Genomic DNA, 20,860 nt, shown 5'->3' with positions numbered 1-20,860 from the left:
ATCCCTATGCGGGGGAAGAGAGGAGAGAGGACAAAAATCACCTCAGTTGAGAACCACTGAATTAAAATAAAGATGTAATTTTTTCCCCATCCAAAGTTCCGACTCCCTGTATTCTATTCACAGACCCTACAGAGTATGTGAACTGAGTTAAGTACCTTTGCTCTAGACCTACCTTCCAGTCTAAGAAAACAGAGGGGAGTAGGATAGTGAGATTTAAACCACAACATGGGGAAACAAATAAACTGAGAATATGGGACACTCTACAAGAAAACTGGCCTGGACACTTAGATGAATGTCATTTTTAAAAGCTGGGGAACTATTCTATATTAAAATAAATAAAGAGACAACAACTAAAGGCAATATACAAGCCTTGACGGGATGCTGGTTAAAAAAGAAAAAAAAATGCCTCTAATACACTCTTGGAACAATTGGGAAATTCTGAATATGGATTGGATGTTATATGAGATTTTGGAATTATTATTAATTTTCTTAAGTGGATTGATGGTATTGAGATTATGGGAAAATGTCCTTATACTCAGGACATGAACAATAAAGTATTCAGGAATGAAACATGATGCCACCTACAACTTACTTTCAAATGATTCAGCAAAAAATACACACAGATAAACAAATATGGCAAAATGTTAAAAATGGTTTATCTAAGTCAAGTACATATGACTAACATGTTCTATTCTTTCACTTTTCTGTATGTTTTGTAGTCTTCACAATAAAAAGTTGGGGGAAAGAAACTATATTTTTCAAACATTAAATAGATAAATAATGCAAAATATCAGAGAGAAGGAAAAACATTAAATTTGTAACTGTTAATCTGCCTGAAGATGGCATTCTTGTACAATTTCAAATATGGAGGAAAGAAAATCAATACATTTCAATCAAGTTTTAATGCTGCAGAAGAATAATACCATATATAGAAACGAATTCCTTAGAAGCTGAATGAGAAGGCAGCTGAGATGGACAACCATTTACCACAGGCATTGCCCAGATACTGTGTAAAAATCTCTTCCCTTGCTTCTACACTATAATATTAGCTGCTTACAGAGAACAATGATATTACAAAATCATTTACAGCCAACTCTGAACTATCTATGAAATTGCCTATTACAGGTAAAGTAATAGCAAAAGTCTTTTTTCCCCCCTCTACCAAAGTGGTTAACAGAGATATACTAACTAATCATTTTACTTCCCTTCTGTTCTTCAGAAGTGATACCCTACTTTATAATATACCCTACTTTATAAAACCTAAACTTGCCTGCCCTCTATCGGCCTTCTATCATACTGTGGTCCTCTAACTGGTCTCTGCTTTCAGTCTAGACCATTCTGCACATTGCTTTAGGATTAATCTTCTAGAATGTTTTCATTCTGTCATACTTCAGCTCAAAAACCTTTGCTTTCATTTGGAAAGTTATTCATTACTTTCCAAACAAGTGCCAAGTTTTACAAGCTGGTACTCAAGGATTTCTACAATCTGATGTTTACCTTCCTTTCTAGCCTGATTTCCTATTACCCATTGATAATCTCTATTCTGGATACGGTGGTCTAATTGTCCCTCTAATCCATCACACTATCAAGGCTTCCTTGTCTTTGTTAAGGCTGTGTCCTTCCTAGAATATTCATATCATCCTTCTACCTATCCAATGCCTCTTCTTCCGTCAAAGGTCATTTCAAATTTCATTTCTAGATAACATATATTAAGAAAATACACAAACACTCTAAAATATGAACAAAAATAACCTCAGCATTATTTTTAAGAGTGAAAAAGCTGAAACAAACTTCTAAATAAGAAGGAATCGGTTATTTAATAAACTATAGTATAGCCAATGGATTACACTGTCATTAAAAATAGGATTGCAGACTTCACATCCACTAGGATGGTTACTATCCAAAAAAACAAAACCAACCAACCAAACATCATCAACAACAACAAAAAGTGTTGACAAGGATGTGGAGGTACTAGAAGCCTTATGCACTGTTGGTGGGAAGTCAAATGGTGCAGCCATTTCAGAAAACAGCATGGCAATTCCTCAAAAAAGTAAAACTAGAACTACCATATGATGCAGCAATTCCACTTCTGTGTATATACCCAAAAGAACCGAAAGCAGGGTCTTGAGGAGTCATTTGTACATCCATGTAATAGTAACATTATTCATAATAGTCAAGAGGTAGAAGCAACCCAAGTGTTCACTAACGGATGAATGGATAAACAAATGTGGTATATATGCACAATGGAGTATTATATTCAGCCTTAAAAAACGAAGGAAATTCTGACATTTGCTATAGCATGGATGAACCTTGACGACGTTATGCTAAGTGAAATAAGCCAATCACAAAAAGACAAATACTGTATGATTCCACTTACATGAGGTACATAAGCAGTGAAATTCACTGAGACAGAAAGTAGAATGTGGTTGGCAGGGGCCAGGGAAGGGAAAACAGGGAGTTGTTTAATGGATTATAGTGTTTCAGTTTTGCAAGATGAAAAAGTTCTGGAGATTGGCTGCACAACAATGTGAATACACTTAACACTACTGAACTGCATACTTAAAAATGGTTAAGATGATAAACGTTATGTTATACATATTTTTTACCACAATTAAAAATTTTTTGAAATACAATTGCAAAATATTTAATAACACAAAAATGTTTAACATATATTGTTAAGTGGAAACAGTTTTCAAAGTAGTATGCCAGTATGATCCCAATTTTCTAATTTAAAATAAGCATACATATTTCCAAAAAAAATTGCACGGACATATACCACAATATTAACAATGGTTACCGTCAAATGACAAAATTATAAGAAATTTTTATTTGTTTGTGCTTTTTTTGAATTTTCCAAATGTTTTCCTATGAAAACTTATTACTTTATATTTATTAGTCAGGGTTCTCCAGAGAAACAGACCCAATAGGATATTTATAAGAGAGTTATTCAAGGAATTGGCTCACCACCCAGTTGTGGAGGCCAAGAAGTTCTACAATCTGCCTTCTGCAAGCTGGAGAACCAGGAAAGCCAATGGTATAATTCAGTCTGAGGCCAAAGGCCTGAAATACAGGCGGCTGCTGCTATTAAGACCCGGAGTCCAAAGGCCTAGAACCAAGAGCTCTGATGTATGAGGGCCAGATAATTCGAATGTCCCAGCTCAAGAGGAGAGAACAAATTCACCCTTCCTTTGCTTTTTCTGTTTTATTCAGGTCTTCAAAGGATTAGACGATGATGATGCCTGCTCACACTGGCAAGGGCAGATCTCTTTACTCAGTCTACTGAATTAAATGCTAATTTCATCCAGAAACACCCTCAAAGACATACTTAGAAATAATGTTTTACCATCAATAGTGGGCATCCCTTAGTCTAGCCAAGTTGATACATAAGATTAACTATGACACTTTATTAATCAGGAACGATGCTATTACAAAAGTTCAGTTTCAGCCTTATACCTACCTCCACTATGAACCTTTCTAATGACTATAACCCTCAGAAAACTAGCTTTCCTTTGAAGTTGGAATACTTAACGATCTATATCAGCAATTTACAAACTTTTTTGATCCTGTATCCCAACAGTTAAAAAAATTTTAAGCAATCACCGTTTACAAATTATATAGGGTACAACTGTACTAATGCAGGTTATATAAAATTGTGCTAAATGGAACTTTTTTAAAGATAGAGAGAAAACACTTTTAAAAATAATCTAGTTTATTAATTAATGGCAAAAAGTACTTTTTACTCTATTTTTAATCAATAGCAATGTGATTGCACTATACCTCATTATTATTAAAAATCTTGATTTAAACTTTATGAAATGGTGATTCAAAGGTTTGGCTCTAAGTTCAATTTATTTTTATACCTGGCTTTTAATGCCTATTATAGAAAATTTAAAAAGATACTCACGAATATATGTAGAACCAAATGGAAGAAATCACTGATCACACTTCCTAAACTCTCTATTTTGAAATTTTTAAAACAGGGTAGAAAACTCCAGTCTGGGTTTTTAACGAGTTCATCATTTAACAAAATAACATAATGATGGAATATTTCCAAACATCTGTTTTCAAAACAGATTTACCATAGCTTGAGTGTTTCTAGAAGATCAACTACTATTATACATTTTCTTATTCATTATTTAAAAATAAAAACAAACAAAAACACCCTGTGGAAACAGATTTAATGTGTGCGTCTGTCTGTCTGTGTTTTGTGTCTGTGTGTTTCACTATCTGTTTGGTTAAATATTACTGACAGTCACATGCCATTTCTGAAAAGATCAGCAAATTTGGAATGCTTTTTCTTATTAAAAAAAAACACAAAACATACATAACATAGTCTTAAGTTTGACGGCTATTTTGAGTACTTTTATGTATGGAAGAGCTTGTACTAAGAATAGGAGAATCCAACTCTGTGCTTTGTTTATTTGTGGTTCCATTGTTAGTATTCATCCAAGATGTGACTTCTCTTCAGGAATCATTTTAGGTTAATTAAACATTTTATAAGAGTTGGTTTAGTTAAAACTAGATAGCATAATTTGTAAACCCAATTAACTATTCATGTAAGGCTATTACATGACAAGGATGAACTAAGTGAAGGATACCACTCTTAATCCCTTGAGCTTACTCACTTATCTGTAACTTGACTATCTGATAAACATACAGACGGATTGAAGATGCTGGTATCAATCCTCATAATAAATACTAGTACAGGTTCATTTCTTTTTTCTTTAGATAAAAAATGAATATTCCTTAAGCTGGGTGGAATCTTACAAAGGAGTTTAGACTTAATCCACAAGACTGTAGTGAGTCATTATAGACTTAAGACACGAGTGTTGAATAGATCACTCTAGGAGAGTATTAGTGAGGAGGGCCAAGTATAGAACCTAGGAGGACTCCAACATTTCTGAAGAAAGAAGTGAAAGAAAGATATAAAGAACAGCTTGTGATAAAGACAAGAAGGAACATCCAAGAAGGTGGGAGAAAAACCAGGGAAGAAAAATCAGCTCAGAATTGGCAAATAAAACACTAAGGCAAAAACCTCCTTTAGATTTGGAAATTAGGAAGTGACCACATCACATTGGGAAGCAATATCAAGTCCAATACAGGGGGTAGAAGCAGAATGCAGAGGTTAGAGTGAACTAGGTAAGGAAATTAACACACAATGGCTATTGTTTCAAGAGACTCAATTATGAGATTACAAAACAGAATATACAGTACAATGTCATTTTGGTATAAAAACTTTATATAGCTATATATAATGTATAAAAAAGTATATGACAAAATGTTAACGGTGGTTATATAATAGGCTTTTCCTGACCACAGTATCTAAGCACATCCTCCCCTTACTCTATCCCCCATCCAACACACATATCCCTGTTATTCTCTACTAGTAGCATTATGGTTTGTGTACTTTATAGTACTTTCTCAAATTATAACTATTTATTTACCTGCTTATTTCCTGTCTCTCTCTCTACATCATAAAATTATATTTGTTTCATTCATCTTCCTATACCACACCCAGCACAGATGAATGTTGGATGAATGAATGAATAAATGAATGACTCTCATGGAAAAGGAGGTAAGCACACACAAGCCACTAACAATATCTCATATAAGTTCACGTGTATTCAAAACAATCTAAAAACCTAAGTCGAGAATATGCTACCTTGTTTGTATAACATTACCTAACTTTCTAATATCTGATTCTAGATTTCTACCTTTCCTGTAACACAGTATAATATATTGGTTAAGAAAACTAGCCATAAAGTGAGTTAGATCTCTGTCATTTATTAGTTGTGTGACCTCTGACAACTTTCTTACATTCCTCTCAGTTTCCTCGTTTATAAAATGGGACAGCAACAGTGTCTTCCTCATAGGAATGTTGTAACATTTAAATGAAATACAATTTACATAATCTATGTACTTGGCACATAGTAGACATTCAATAAATAATTGCAACTACTACTATTTACCATTATAAACATCTTAAGCCTTAACACTTGGACTGTGCCATACAAAGTTTTAAAATAAATTTAAACTTTAGGCTTCTAAGCCTCCTCTATTCGTGTCCCTTGCTTGAGTGCCCCTAGTTTGGGTTGGGCGGGGGGAAGCAAACCAATATGGGCAGATATAATTTACTGTCAGAAAAGTAGTCAAAGCATAGAACAGTGGTCCTCAAAGCCATGCCAGTAAAAGGAAAGAAAAAAGAGTAGTGGAAAATGATGATGAAGCTAGAATAAATAGTAGCCTAAAACAGAAGCAATTTTTGATAAAAACTGTGAGAGAGAGAAGAGGGATGATGAGGCAGAGAAGCTAGAAATAATGCTTTGGAAGACATTTGAATAAAGGTCAAAATTCAATCCATGGGAGTAGAGTGGATGATATAAATATTACAATCTCTGAGTTGGATGGGACTTTCAGAGATCATCTGGCTCAACTTTCTACCGAATATATGAATCCTTTCTACAAGGGGTCTTTCTACCTCCACTTGAAAACATACAGTAATAGAGAACTGACTACTTCAAAAGCAGATTATTACTACAAAACAACTATAATTGTTTTAGGAAAAAAATTATCTCTTGTAGTAAACAGAATTCTGCCTCCCTGAACTTTGCATCACCGTTCCTAGTTCAATTACATTACAGAAATAATAGTGTAAATAATTCTAGTCGCAGGAAAGTAATATTACAAAGGAAGAAAGTGCAGAAAAAGAGGGCCAATGAGAGCTCAGAGCAAGGGGTGGGGCCAATACATGTAAGAGGTAAGGAAGAAAGCAATCAGAAAAACCATCCTACAGAAGCCAAGGGAGAAGTGTCCAGGAAGAAAGTGTGAAAAGTAGTGTCAACATGCTGCAGACAGAGAGGTCAAGAAGGTTATTAACTTCAGAAAGGATACTGGATTAGAACAGTCTTAGGACAGTGTTTGGGGCAGACGCCATACCACAAGAGGTTAAGTAAGTGATGAAGTAACAAAAGCAACAATATCAACATATGTTTGGTGATGAAAAAAAAGCGATTAGAGTTGAGCAAGAATTATTTAGGCCATGGGAGGCTGGAGCACATTTATAGGCAAACAGCAAGAAATCAACTGAAGGGTGAGATTAAAAGAAACAAGAAAAAGTGGTGGAGAAAGGAGATGAGAGAGAAAGAAGAGTTAGATACTCATGGGAATGGGATGGGGTGGAGAGGAGGAAGCAGAAAAAAAGATAAAGAATAATCATACCCAGAGACTATGAGGCACATTGGGCTATGCCCCACCTTGAGAAAAACAGGACTTTGTCAGGCAGCAGTAAGAAAATGAACAAGCTGATCCAGAAAAGTTGCCTTCCATCCTACTCTTCTGCCTAATGCCCTTATCCATGATGGGCAGGCAGATCAGCTGGGACTTGGGTGAACCTGGATTGCCTCACTCCTACCACTAGTTCTGAAAATTCTCTTAAGTCCTAAGATCAAGAGTGCAATGAAAATACGTTATCTATGAAATAAGGAAGGATGGCAGAGGAGAGGGAAGCAACAGAAAGACAATAATAAGATGAATTACATCATTACTAATATTTGACTAAACACTACACGGTTCATAATTGCTTGCTTTCATTCAGATTATTTTGTTGGTCTTCCTAACAACCTAGCAAGAAAAACATTTCTGAGTGAATCTGTGAATGAATGAATCATTGATCCCTATTATGTGGATAGAGAAACAGGTTCAAGAGTAACTTGGCTTCAAACCATTTAGCTACTTAGTTGTGAAGATGCGACTTGCATTCAGATCTTCTGATTCAAAATTCCATGTCTCTGTCACCAAATCACACTGCCTCTCCGGAGAGAGAAAAAAAACCCAAAAACCTATGTTTTTCACTACTGCCTCCCATCCATTTCAGGCACCCAGTGCTCTACTTTTCTGCCTTCTTTTTCTCCTTAGCAGATCAATTACTGATCCAATAACAATTATTTAGAAGAACAAGTCCATCTTGTTGGGGTTTTTTTTAAGGTTTTTTTGATGTGGACCATTTCTTTTAAAGTCTTTATTGAATTTGTTACAATATTGCTTCTGTTTTGGTTTTTTGGCCGTGAGGCATGTGGGATCGTAGCTCCCCAACCAGGGATCGAACCTGCACCCCCTGTGTTGAAAGATGAAGTTTTAACCACTGAACTGCCAGGGAAGTCCTCTATGTCCATCTTGTATTAAAAATAAATGATAGCAATAATTAACATCTGATTGTGATAATTTTTTAAAGACTATTTTTTAGGGCAGTTTTAGGCTCAAATAATTTTATAAGACTGGGACTGCTAGAAAATTATTACTCAAGGAAAAAGACACTTTTCATCAGTATAATTTACTACTTTTGTTAACAAAAGGATAATTCCTGAGCTGCAATGAGGGACAAATATGCTACTATGGGCTATCAAGATGAGAAGACAAATACTTATTTATATGATAGCATTAATTTGTTAGTATTTCTTGAAAGCCCAAATCTTTAGGTTTAAATTTTAGCTTCAGTATTAAGATAACTGTGAGCAATAATGTATATGATATACAATTTTTTAACATTTTAAGTACTTTAAAAATTACGATTAAACTAGATTCTGTCAGATGATAAATCTTATATAGTAGAGAAGTTTATTATTTGTGTCTTAGCTGTATGAAAGAAGCTTAACTATACCATTTACCAGAAATTGGCTCTTAAAATTCCAAAAATGTTGTGGCAAGTGCTTTTTTTTTTTTTTTTTAACTTATATTTCCCAACACATGTGCATGCTCACATACAGATGCACATACATTCAATAAGTAAAGGGAAAAATCACCTAAATAATCACATAAGAAAGATCTTTTTAAAGCCCTCAGGATGTGTACTAACACTATACATGTTTGTGATTTGTGAAAAATAGATCTAAATTCACCAAGTAAGCAAGATAACTTCATGATGAGTCTTCAGAATAGCTCTTAGAATTTAAAAATTTCCTATAAATAAAATGACTTACAGATCTCTTTGTTACTCACATCACTCTGTTATTGGTCAAGTCAGTCATACAATCAACTGGGTCATTCCATCACTGGATGACTTGATTTTTTTTTATATATATACAGCAGGTTCTTATTAGTCATCAATTTTATACACATCAGTGTATACATGTCAATCCCAACCTCCCAATTTATCACACCACCACCACCACCCGCTGCCACTTTCCCCGCTTGGTGTCCATACGTTTGTTCTCTACATCTGTGTCTCAATTTCTGTCCTGCAAACCAGTTCATCTGTACCATTTTTCTAGGTTCCACATATATGCGTTAATATACGATATTTGTTTTTCACTTTCTGACTTACTTCACTCTGTATGACAGTCTCTAGATCCATCCAGTCTCAACAGATGACCCAATTTCATTCCTTTTTATGGCTGAGTAATATTCCATTCTATATATGGACCACATCTTCTTTATCCATTCATCTGTCAATGGGCATTTAGGTTTCTTCCATGACCTGGCTATTATAAATAGTGCTGCAATGAACATTGGGGTTCATGTGTCTTTTTGAATTATGGTTTTCTCTGGGTATATGGCCAGTAGTGGGATTGCTGAGTCATATGGTAATTCTATTTTTAGTTTTTTAAGGAACCGCCACACTGTTCTCCATAGTGACTGTATCAATTTACATTCCCACCAACAGTGCAAGAGGGTTCCCTTTTCTCCACACCCTCTCCAGCATTTGTTGTTTGTAGATTTTCTGATGATGCCCATTCTAACTGGTGTGAGGTGATACCTCATTGTAGTTTTGATTTGCATTTCTCTAATAATTAGTGATGTTGAGCAGCTTTTCATGTGCTTCTTGGCCATCTGTATGTCTTCTTTGGAGAAATGTCTATTTAGGTCTTATGCCCATTTTTGGATTGGGTTGTTTGTTTTTTTAATATTGAGCTGCATGAGCTGTTTATATATTTTGGAGATTAATCCTTTGTCAGTTGCTTCATTTGCAAATATTTTCTCCCATTCTGAGGGTTGTCTTTTGATCTTGTTTATGGTTTCCTTTGCTGTGCAAAAGCTTTGAAGTTTCATTAGGTCCCATTTGTTTATTTTTGTTTTTATTTCCATTACTCTAGGAGGTGGATCAAAAAAGATCTTGCTGTGATTTATGTCAAGCAAGTGCTTCTTAAAATATGACATATTTGAGATATTTTAAATTACTATGATTAAAAAATAATCTCTACTAACTTCCATCACATCGATCTTCGGTTGGACATTACAGTGTGGTGTTTTTTTTCTTGCATATATCAGTATTTCTAAATTGGGGGAAATCAAGTTGAAGCTAAAGGAACAGAAAATAAGAACAAAGTTGTGCTAATCTAATTTGCTTTTTCCTTACATTCCCATTTGACATGTATGAGACCCTGGGCCTTGTAGGAAACTCTGAATACAGGTGTTTCCTGAAGTTCCTTATTTACTTTGATTTAGTGACAAGAAGGAACAGTAAGAGAGAAATTTGGCCAGAAGGATAAAAAGTATAAATATTTGTAATATTAAATTTACGTATTTTTAAATGGCTATAAGTACTATTTCACGTGTGACATTCTTATCAGGAATAAAATCACAAATATCCTCAAAAAACAACATAAATATATTTTTAAAATCTAGATGTTATTAAAATTAAAAACAATGTCTTTTTTCCCCAGCACTCATCAGAGACTTAATACACTAAAATAACATACTATAGCAACCGTTGAAATTAATGAAGGGTTCACAGGCCTGGAACTGAATGATAAAACTGTATTGTGAAAAAAATCTGTCTCTAGCATGTAAAAAATTGAATGAAATCAAAATATAACTTGGATGCTTTATTATACTCCGTTAGGGCATTGATATTACTGTATTACTAGTGAAATTTTTGTCAAAGTAAATCAGATGAGAACACTGGTATTCTGTTCTTGGTGTCTTGACCAAAGATTAACAAATAAATCCTAAAATCGCTCAAAGTTATTGGAGAGTACAAATGTCTTAAATATGCAAACCAGTAGATACTTATTAACATTTCTACAAAAAGAGTAAATTTAAAAGAAAATCTGTATAATCGACCCTACCTTGAAAATAGTTGCTAAGAGAAAATTATATATTAATGTTTTCCTAAGAAAGACAAAAATGACACTAGGATTTATCCACTGTTTTGGGTTATCCCTGCCTTGCTTCTTTCTAGAGTAAAAACAATCTAGTGTTAAGTCTATCTTTGTAAATAAAATACATTTTGTATCTAGATCCTTGAAGAGAACGGTCTTCAAATAATCTAAACAAGTATGTACTCTATAAATGTTAAGTAATAATAAAGATGATGCATTCAAGAAATTGTTTTTAGAGAAAATAAAGCAAAATAGCTAGAAACTCACCTGCAGTGAGTCAGTAAGTGGTTCAAGAATGAAAATATTAAATGTTAGTTTGAGGTATAAAGTAAATAACTATAAAGTTTATTAGTACTATAACCCCAAACCAACAATAAATTAGCATTTTAATTAATTACTGCTTGATTACCTCTATACCTCCTCTCCCCACTGTTTGGGTCTCTTAGCCCAGTTCTGCCTCACAAGCTTCTCCACTTAGCTTGGATCTCATGGTCAATTACTTCAACAGTCTCCCTTGGATGTTCAATTCTCCCTTCCCTCATCCATCTTCAATACAATCTGTCTTTGCTTTGTTCCTGGCTGCAGAACACTGCCAGAGAAAATTTATGTAAAACAAGCAGATTATACATTTATGAGTTCCAATCTCAGATGAGGCTCTGCTTAGCAGTCCTTTCACTTATTTATCCTCAAGCACTTCTCTTTCCCAATCCCCACAGTATTCATAACAAATTTTCATTACTCTCATGTCCCCTAGCTTACCTCCATCAATCTCACGCTCAAAAAGTAAATGTCTACCACATAGCAATAAAAAAAAGTCCTCAGATATGACTTCTTCCATCCATATCCAAACGTACCTAATTCTCACCTATACACAACTCCTAACTTTCTGAGGTACAGTATAGGTGTCTACTCTTTTCCAGAGTTAATCCCCCAACCTGCTGTTCTTGATCTCATCTTTCTGCACTTCATCTAAGACTTTGTCCTATTAATTATTCCCTGACTCTCCTGACTCTCCTATTGTCAATCTCATCAATCCATCAAAAAAAATGTTCAAGTACTAAATTAGAGTTCTTTCCTTCAACTCTATCTATTCAAGCTACTTCTTCTTGCCTCCCCTTCACTGGCAAACCTCTATTTTCTCTCTGGTCTACCTCCTTAGTTATCCATCTTCCATCTTCACCACTCACTTGGCTCTGGAAAAGGTGAGGAATGACCTGATTTCTAAATTCAATTGCTTATATTCAGTCTTCATCTAACCTGACCTCACTGCTCTCAAAAATCAATGAAGGTAATAAATGTAGATGGAATGAAAGAATTAGAAAAATCACCCTTTGTAACCCTCCAATGCAATGACTGATTCAAACAAGGATCATTAATGGATGCTAAAACCGTTAGTTTAAAAGATTGTTAGGAACAGGATATTTACATGGCAATGAAGTATCACGCTATCAATTATGTATTAAATAGTAGAGATCTGTCAGTTCTCACCTTTACCAAGTGATCAAGCTGGAATCACCAACAGGGGACAGCCTGACATTATGTGTCTCCTGATGTGATAAAGTGGTGGGTATATATATCATCTTTGTGGTATTCTTGCCAGAAATATTCTACCAGAATCGAATCATAAAGAAACTGACTAATTCAGAATATGGAAGATACCTGAGGACAAATGCCTCTACTTTTCAAAAGATAAATCCAAGAAGAAAGGGAGACAGTGGGACTAGTCCAGATTGGGAGAGACTAAAGAGACATACAAGCCAAATGCAATGTATGAATCTTGACTGAATCTTGCATTAAAGGGAGAAAAAAAGCTATAATTTTGGGACAAATGGGAAAATTTAAGTATGGACTATATGTTGAATAATGTTATTGAGTAATTGTTGACATTCTTAGGTATCATAATGGTATTGTGGTTACGTGAGAGAATGTCCCTGTAACTGGGAGATGCATGCTTAAGTATTAGGAATGAAGCATCATAATACCTACATCCTGTTTTCAGGTTTGGCAAAGGGGTGTGTGTGGTGTGTGTGTGTGTGTGTGTGTGTGTGTGTGTGTATGGTGTGTGTGTGTTCGTTCTACTATTCTTTTGACTTTTCTGTGGGTTTAAAATTTTTCAATAATAATAATAATGCACAAATGAAGGTTTACTAAGAACTGAACATAAGTAGAAATGAGTCAGATAGATGAAGGGGAGAAAGGGTGTGATAAGGAGAACCCTTCAGGAATAGTGAACAGTAGTGCAAAGGCTTGGAGGGAAGAGAGAGCTTATTGCCAGAAACCACAAGTAATTCAATCTGTCTATTTTAGGGGAACAGGGAGTTGTGGAGAGTCATTAGGCTAGAGAGATAAGTTGGGAAAAGAACTTAAATGAATTTATAAATCTGTTAAAGGAATAAGGAATGTGGGTTTCATCATGAGGAAAGTCACAGAAATAATTTAAGCTGAGGAATGATATAATCAAATTTGTCCTTAAGAAAAATCACTGATTATAGTACTGAAAACAGATTGGAGAAGACTAATACTAGAAGAGACCAAACAGGAAACTTGTAGGTGAGAGATGACAGTAGCCTGAACTCAGATAATGGTAGAGGAGATGGAGAAAACTGGATAGATTCAAGATATACTCTTTTCAGTATTCCATACCCAAATTTGTAACTGCCTACTGGGCATCTTCACCTACAAGTCTCAGAGATACCTAAAATTCAATATATCCAAAACTTAAATTCATTATCTACCATCTTTATCCACCCTCTCCTACCTGCCAAAAACGTTATTCCTTCTCTAGCTCAGTTAACACCACCATCTATGTAGTTTACCAAGCTAGAAACACTAGAGCCAACTTAACTCCCTGACCTCTCCACATTCTTCAAAGTCTATACCAACTTAAACTGTCCTATGGATTCTACCTTTAAAATTCATCACAAATCCATCCCTTGCTCTCCATCCCAACTGACACTGCTATAGTTTAGGATTTTACTTAGCCAAATTGAAAAACAAAACAAAATAAAAACAAAACAAACAAGGGCACAAACTTTCTTGACATAACAATTATGATTTCAAAATTTTACTTTATTCACTCCTCATGAGAAAAACATCATAAAATATGATGAATTACCACAATATTCATATACAACCCTTAAAATATGAAGAAAGGCATGAATAGTAAATGAAGACAGAAGGAATTATTCCCAGCAAGGTAACTGATGCAGATAACTATAGCTTACTCTTGATAAGGCTAAAACTTTTTGTATAAGGCACTTTTGAAATTTTTAATTCTTAAATTATACATTTTTATGACTTTTCAAAGAGCATATTTTGAAAACAAGGTAACCTATTCTTTATAACTTAATTTCACCATTTTAATAATCAGTTTTTTTGTTTTGTTTTGTTTTGTTTTTTGCGATACGCGGGCCTCTCACTGTTGTGGCTTCTCCCGTTGCGGAGCACAGGCTCCGGACGCGCAGGCTCAGCGGCCATAGCTCACAGGCCCAGCCGCTCCGCGGCATGTGGGATCTTCCCAGACCAGGGCACGAACCCGTGTCCCCTGCATCGGCAGGCGGACTCTCAACCACTGTGCCACCAGGGAAGCCCAATAATCAGTTTTATACTGTGTTTTAATAGTGATACCCTCAGGTGCTACTGAAGGAAGTCAGTCTGCCCCTAGTTGGAAGAGCTCCAGATTATGGCGATAATACTAGTTCTTTTACTAGTTTGTTAGCAATATATTCTTAGAACTTCTCTCTTCTCCCTAGAGAGGTTGACAGCAGTTACTATTCTCTGCCTAGCTTTCTATATTCCTGCTTTGGCACCATCTAATTTGATTCTTCTGAAACAAGTAACTCTTTTTTTATTAACTGAGGTATAATTGACATATAACATTATATTCGTTTCAGGTACATTAACTAACTCATATAGTATTTTACAGTTGACATAGCATCTTAACACACATTACCTCATTTAATTCTCACAATAAGTTTATAATGCAGGAATTATCACTATTCCTACTTTATAGATGAGAAAACTGAGGCTCAGAAAGATTGAGTAATTTATCTAAAGTCATAAGGCTGGTAAATAGCAAAAGTGATTCCAACTTTTCAATCTTTTCTTCTTCTTTCACCAAATTAAGCTTGTTATAAAGAAATTAGAGTCAAAAGGGGCCCATAAGAAAAAAAAAAGATGAGATTCATGTACAAGCTTTGAATTTTTCTTCATCACAACATACACAATTAATTAAAACACTTTAGCTTACTTTCTCTCCTTTCTTCGCAGTTGAAGCTACCAGGAAAAGAAATCTAGATAGAGAAAATACTATTTATCTATTTCCAATTTCAAAAACCTATGCACCAGTAACAAACAATTCAAAACATAATAGTTCAAATCTGCAGTAAAGTAAGGCTGCCATTTTCAGGAAAAAATTTTTTTACTTCAGATTTGAAGACAACTAAACAGACTAAAGAATATCTGCATTATGTCACAGATTTCCTTTTAATTTTCCCTCAACCGCCTCCCCCTGCAAAGAGAGAGAATTGCTAGAGGACCTAAAGTTTTATGTAACCCACCAAACAATGCCCACTGAAAATATTTTCCAATCTGGTGGGAGTCAAGCACATTTGCTCAGGCCCTTACCAGAATAACACAAACTACAGGATTAGAACATTACTGATATGTCGGGTCAGATAATTCTTTGTTGTGTGTGGGGGGTAGGATGGAGTAGGACATGTCCTGTGCATCCTAGGATATTTAGCAATAGCACCGCACCCTCAGTTGTGACAATGAAAAATGTCTTCGGACACTGCCAAACGTTCCTTAGAGGGCAAAACTGCCTTTATTTTAGTACCATTGGTTTAGATGTTAGGGTCTTGGGTCTTTGAAAAAGGAGGTCTCCAACCAGCCCTGTATAATTTTTAAAAATTAATTTTGTTTTTAAAATTTGAATTTTTAAAAGTAAGATGGTAATAGTACAAGAAGATAGCTAAATAATATATATGCCATCCTCCTTTAGGTTAAAGCATTTTAGAGGATTTTGTAACATGAATCGCATCTACTGTCACCTCTTCCCCTCCATCCCAAAGTTGGGGAATGTCCAGTTCTCTCCCTACTCTGCTAGTAAAATGTCAAATACTTACATACATATATACATACATACTTATATATACATAGGATCTAAAGAGTTCTAACTTGCAAATCCCCATTTCTTGCCTTACATTGCCTCATTGTGGTTCTTGAGCCATGCCTTCTAGAGATTCAACCTTCCACTCTTCAGATTTCCTCATCTGGTTTCTGCCATTTATTTGCGAAGCAAGCAGGAAGTAAGCTGATGACCTTTAAGATCTTTTCCAGCCCTAATATCCAATGGCAAAAATACTCCTTCAACTTTTACTTACTGACTTCCAGCTGACTAAACCACCTCCTGAGATCACTTAAGTCATTAATCCTAACTTTTTTCTTTCTCCACTCTTTATAGCAATCCATGAGGAATACAACCAAACAGTATATCAACTGTTTAAAACATCACTTATTAATACCAGTGATCAGTTGATTATTTCCTGTCCAGAACTATTTTAAACATGGAAATTAATCTTAAAAGAAAAACTTTTCAGGGAGCTGATACTATTTATGAGTGAACCACAATTCACTCATTGAGATGGAAAGTATATTAGTGGTTGCCTAGGTCTGGGGCTGGGGTGGGGAGTAAGGAGAGTTTCTTTTTGGGGTGATGAAAATATTCTAAAATTAGATTATGGTGATGGTTACACAATTATGTAAATATACTAAATATGGATGAATTTAACACTTTAAATAAGTGTACTTTTACTCAATAAAGTATGTAAAAAGCTAAAAGCAGGAAAAGAATTTTAATCAACTTTTACTGATAGGAAAGGAATGTGATTAAGAGCAAATTCTGCAGTTTGCCATTTCAAGAGTTATGTAAGATTTGATTTTAATTCTGACATAAAAACTAAATACCTATTCAGAAATAAACCTTAACTTTTCCAGAAAACAAACATATGCAAATTTAATCACCTTTTCTTAGTAAACTTTGGATAATTTAAAAGCAACGGAAAACACTTCAGAAAGCCCAGTGTTAGAGTAACAATACCTCTCCAAGACCAAAATATATTAATATCATCAACAACAAGAAAATGTGAACAGCCTTTATAGTTTGGAATGCATTCTTTATAAAGAAAACCATAAAACATTTATTTCTTTTAAAAGTGACCCTCAGATTGTAATGTCTGTCCTGATAGTGCAATAATTCTGAAATTAACAAGCATAATTTTAAAACAGCCAAATCACAATAAAATCTCAAACATCTAATCCCTCAAACCACAACTATCAGTCGCCCAAAATTTGCACGCATTGATCATTTTTACCAAAACCTATCATTAGCAATGATGACCACTATGAACAATCAAGTAATACCTATTTCTAGGAAATCAGACTCTGCAATACAAATACAGTCAAACAAACAAATCCCATCATTCCATCTGTTCTATCATAACTGCTTAGAAGTCATTAAGGCTCTGAAGGTACTTTTCCAACTAGAACACTTCATCAGATATAAAAGTCAACCTGACTGTCCATCAAAATCTGCAGTTTAAGTTACCACAATAACACATATCTCAGTATACTATCATGACATCACTTGCCTTGTAAGCGTTTACTCTTAAGATTGCCCTGGGGTTTGACAAATCAGATATAGAACCAATTAAAAGCAAAACACAAAAACATTCCAATTTAATTCTTCGAAAGTAAGGAGAGCCCCAATAAAGACCAAAATAAAGCTGGTGAAAGGGGAACTTTAAAAAAAAATTGCAACCCGGGTCAACCAAAATTCTAAAAATACCATCCCGAACTCAGTACACGGACAGACCAAGTGTTAATTATAATGGGCAGGCAAAAGTTCCCTTGTCAACGACAGGAGGGCAGGGAAGGCCTGCCTTTGTACCAATGCAGAGATGGAAAGACACATAACTGAAGAAAAATTAATTATTGAACAAATGCGAGCTAAATTGCCAAACTGCAAAACACCGAGTTATTTTCTGGGTTGGCTTTCGGCAGGGGGAAAAAAATGACTTTTTTAATTTAAATTATTCCAGTAGGATCAAAAAGGGGTAAGGGCCCGGCTAGAAAAAGAAAGGGAAAGTTTGGGGGCAGCGTCTAAGGCGGGTGGTGGCGGTTCCACAGCCCGGATCCCCGAGGGGAGACAGGGGCGAGAACGGCGTAGCGGCCGCGGGCTGGAAGCGAGGAGCACAGCTGCCGGCCCCGATCCCGGAGGGAGAGTAAGAAGGAAGAGGAGGTGGTGGTGGCCGGGAGGAATGGAAGCTTCGGCGCTGGTCAGTTGTGACCGAAACTCTGCCGGCTCCGGCAGGGGAGGAGACAGAGGGGGTGGGGTCTCGGTCCTCCCTCTACAGGAGGTCGGGGTGAGGGTGGGCCGCGAAGCGCTGGGGGCCGCGTGCGGCCGGCCCGACACCTACCTGCGGGTCCCGGGCAGCAGCCCCAGAGCAAGGCCTAGTGCATCGCCGCCGCCTCCAACCCTCCACGTCGCGCCGAGGCTGCTGCTCCGCGGCCGCCGCCGCCCGGAGCCCGGCTGGGCCCGAGCCCGGCTTCCCGCCCCCGCCCCGCGCCGGCTGGCTAGTCGGCTGGGGGAGCACAGGGCCGCCCTCTCGAGCCCAGCTCCGCTCGGGGGTGAGAGGCGGCAGCGGCAGCTCCCTCACGTCTCTCCCGGGTGTCCTGTCAGCCAGCAGTTTCCCCCGGGTCCGCAGCGCCGCCTCCGCCGCTCCTGCCACCGCCTCTCCCACATCCCCGGCCTCCAGAGGAGCCGCCGCCGCCGCCGCCGCGCCGCGACCACTACTCTAGCGCTTCTGCTCCCTGCTCCACTGGTTCCCCTCACTCCGCCCGCCTGCCTCGGCCCGGCTAGGTCCGGGGAGACAGTGTCCGAGGCCGCAGTGAGGCCGCCGCAGCCCCCAGCCCACAATCCACCGCGCGGCTCCGCCGGGGCGGGAGGCCGCGGCCCGGACCGGGGGTAGCTCTCGCCGCCTCAGGAGAAGGCCGGGGCCGGCGCTGGCGCCGCCGGCATTCCCCCGGAGCGGGGAATACCCCGCGCGGCTGCTCGGCGCCTCCTCTAATCTATTCTAATAGTCCTCCAGGCAAAGAGAGAAACCCACGCTGAACTCGACTTTTCCCCACGACCCTTCCCCCACCCCGAGGTGCTCTCGGCGGCAGCCAGGTGCCGTCTGCCGCCTTCCGAGGGACGGTCCGCGAACCCTCAGGGTGGCCTTCGCCCACCCCCCAGACCAACTGACTCCAAGCATCTCTCAACCACCCAGCTCCTATTAAGAAGATACTTCCACAACATTCCACCTCTCCTTTCACCCCCTTCAAAGTGAAGGCTGCTCAGAATTTCCCAGTTAAGCGTCCTTTTAAAGGTTTAAGGTGACCCCTCCCCAACAATCCACTGGACTCTGGAAACTGCATTGTCTCTCTCTCGAGGCCTTCCCTCACCAAGTTCTTCTAAGTTTTCCCCTAGTTCCAGGCCTTCCTTCCAGGCACCTATCAAACTTCTCTGGCACTGAAATCAGTTATTCCTGCTATTTGACTGAGATGCTTGAAGTGTGTGTATATTATTAATACCTCCTCCCTGTGATTCTCAACGGTAATCCAATTTAGCCGGGTTTCAGAGGGCTGGTGATCTTAATCCAATAAAATACAATCCACAAGAAAGGGGATGTCTTAGGATATTTTTTAAAAGAGAGGAAAGGGCCATTTGAGTGCTTACGTCTTAATTTTAGGAAGATTTCTTTCAATTTTGAAATTATTTCTTTGCCTAAAAATATCAAAGTTTCAGGCATTTATAAGACACTTAACAAATCAAAAGTGAAAATATAAGTCTTACCTTTGGGGATTGAAAAAAAATGATTCAAATTTCACTTCTAAGAAGTCACTTTGAAAACTGCAAACATAACTCTTTGTGAAATAATAATTTACACACTAAGGAGCTAAAGTTGGGGGGAAGGGAAAGACAAAAGAGAAGGAAGCAACAAAAATAGCTGAGAGGAAATTCTTACAGTATGTTTTTCAAATTCAATTCTCTACAGTTTTGTAATAAGGAGAATGAGAATATCAATCTCCAATATGAACTAAATTTAACTTTAAAATAAGAAATCCTCCTAAATCCCCAATCTCGTATAAAACCAGATGAGTTTACGTTATGAACATATCAAGGAAAGACTCACCAAATTTCATCAAAGGCCAGAAAGGAGAATAATTCACTTTAAATCTGGAATCAGTTCACAGATTATACTAAGAAATATAGCAGGTTCCTATATTTTGGAACATCAGGAAATCAACAATAGTTCAAAAGCTGCCTTAAACCTGGCAGTTTGGCCTTTTAAAAAATATTTGCATTTATATTATACCCCACCTTGTTTCAAAAAGATTCCAAGTTGCTGTAGTTGGCACTTGGGTTAGACAATAGCCACGAAGTATCTCCCAGACACTAGAAAAAGACAGACTGGTTTGCTTTCCTCATCCACCTGTAGATAACATACCATAGGAAGAAAATATACACTGAGTATTGCACTTAGTTCTTTCAGGGATCCAGCATGATTTTATTTTTACTTTTCCACGGAACAGTTCATAATCATGAATCTAAATGTAAAAGTAAATGGTAATGATCAGGTTTGCCAAAAATAAAACAAAACAAAAAACTGTTAACTGGACAAGTAATTTAATTTAGAAGTAGATAAATTTCAAATTAATTA

General features: G+C 37.0%; 1 protein-coding gene across 8 annotated transcripts in view; it reads right to left on the bottom strand.

Moving 5' to 3' along the window:
• Positions 1 to 20,542, bottom strand: part of VPS54 (VPS54 subunit of GARP complex) — a 105,963-nt gene extending 85,421 nt beyond the window's left edge. For 2 of the 8 annotated variants that reach the window (XR_004477361.2, XM_033407213.2), the window contains exon 1: positions 18,575 to 19,728. The gene's annotated coding sequence lies outside the window, so the exon portion shown is untranslated. Of the gene's footprint in view, positions 1 to 9,319; positions 10,101 to 18,574; positions 19,739 to 20,520 lie in introns of those variants that run through there. The other 6 variants (XR_007471078.1, XM_033407214.2, XM_033407216.2 and 3 more) reach the window with 6 other exon arrangements.
• Positions 20,543 to 20,860: the final 318 nt, after the last annotated feature.

Source organism: Orcinus orca, chromosome 13 (assembly GCF_937001465.1).
Source record: "Orcinus orca chromosome 13, mOrcOrc1.1, whole genome shotgun sequence".
Lineage (NCBI taxonomy): Eukaryota > Metazoa > Chordata > Mammalia > Artiodactyla > Delphinidae > Orcinus > Orcinus orca.
Note: the sequence above shows the minus strand (reverse complement) of the source record. Positions and strands in the feature narration are given on the sequence as shown.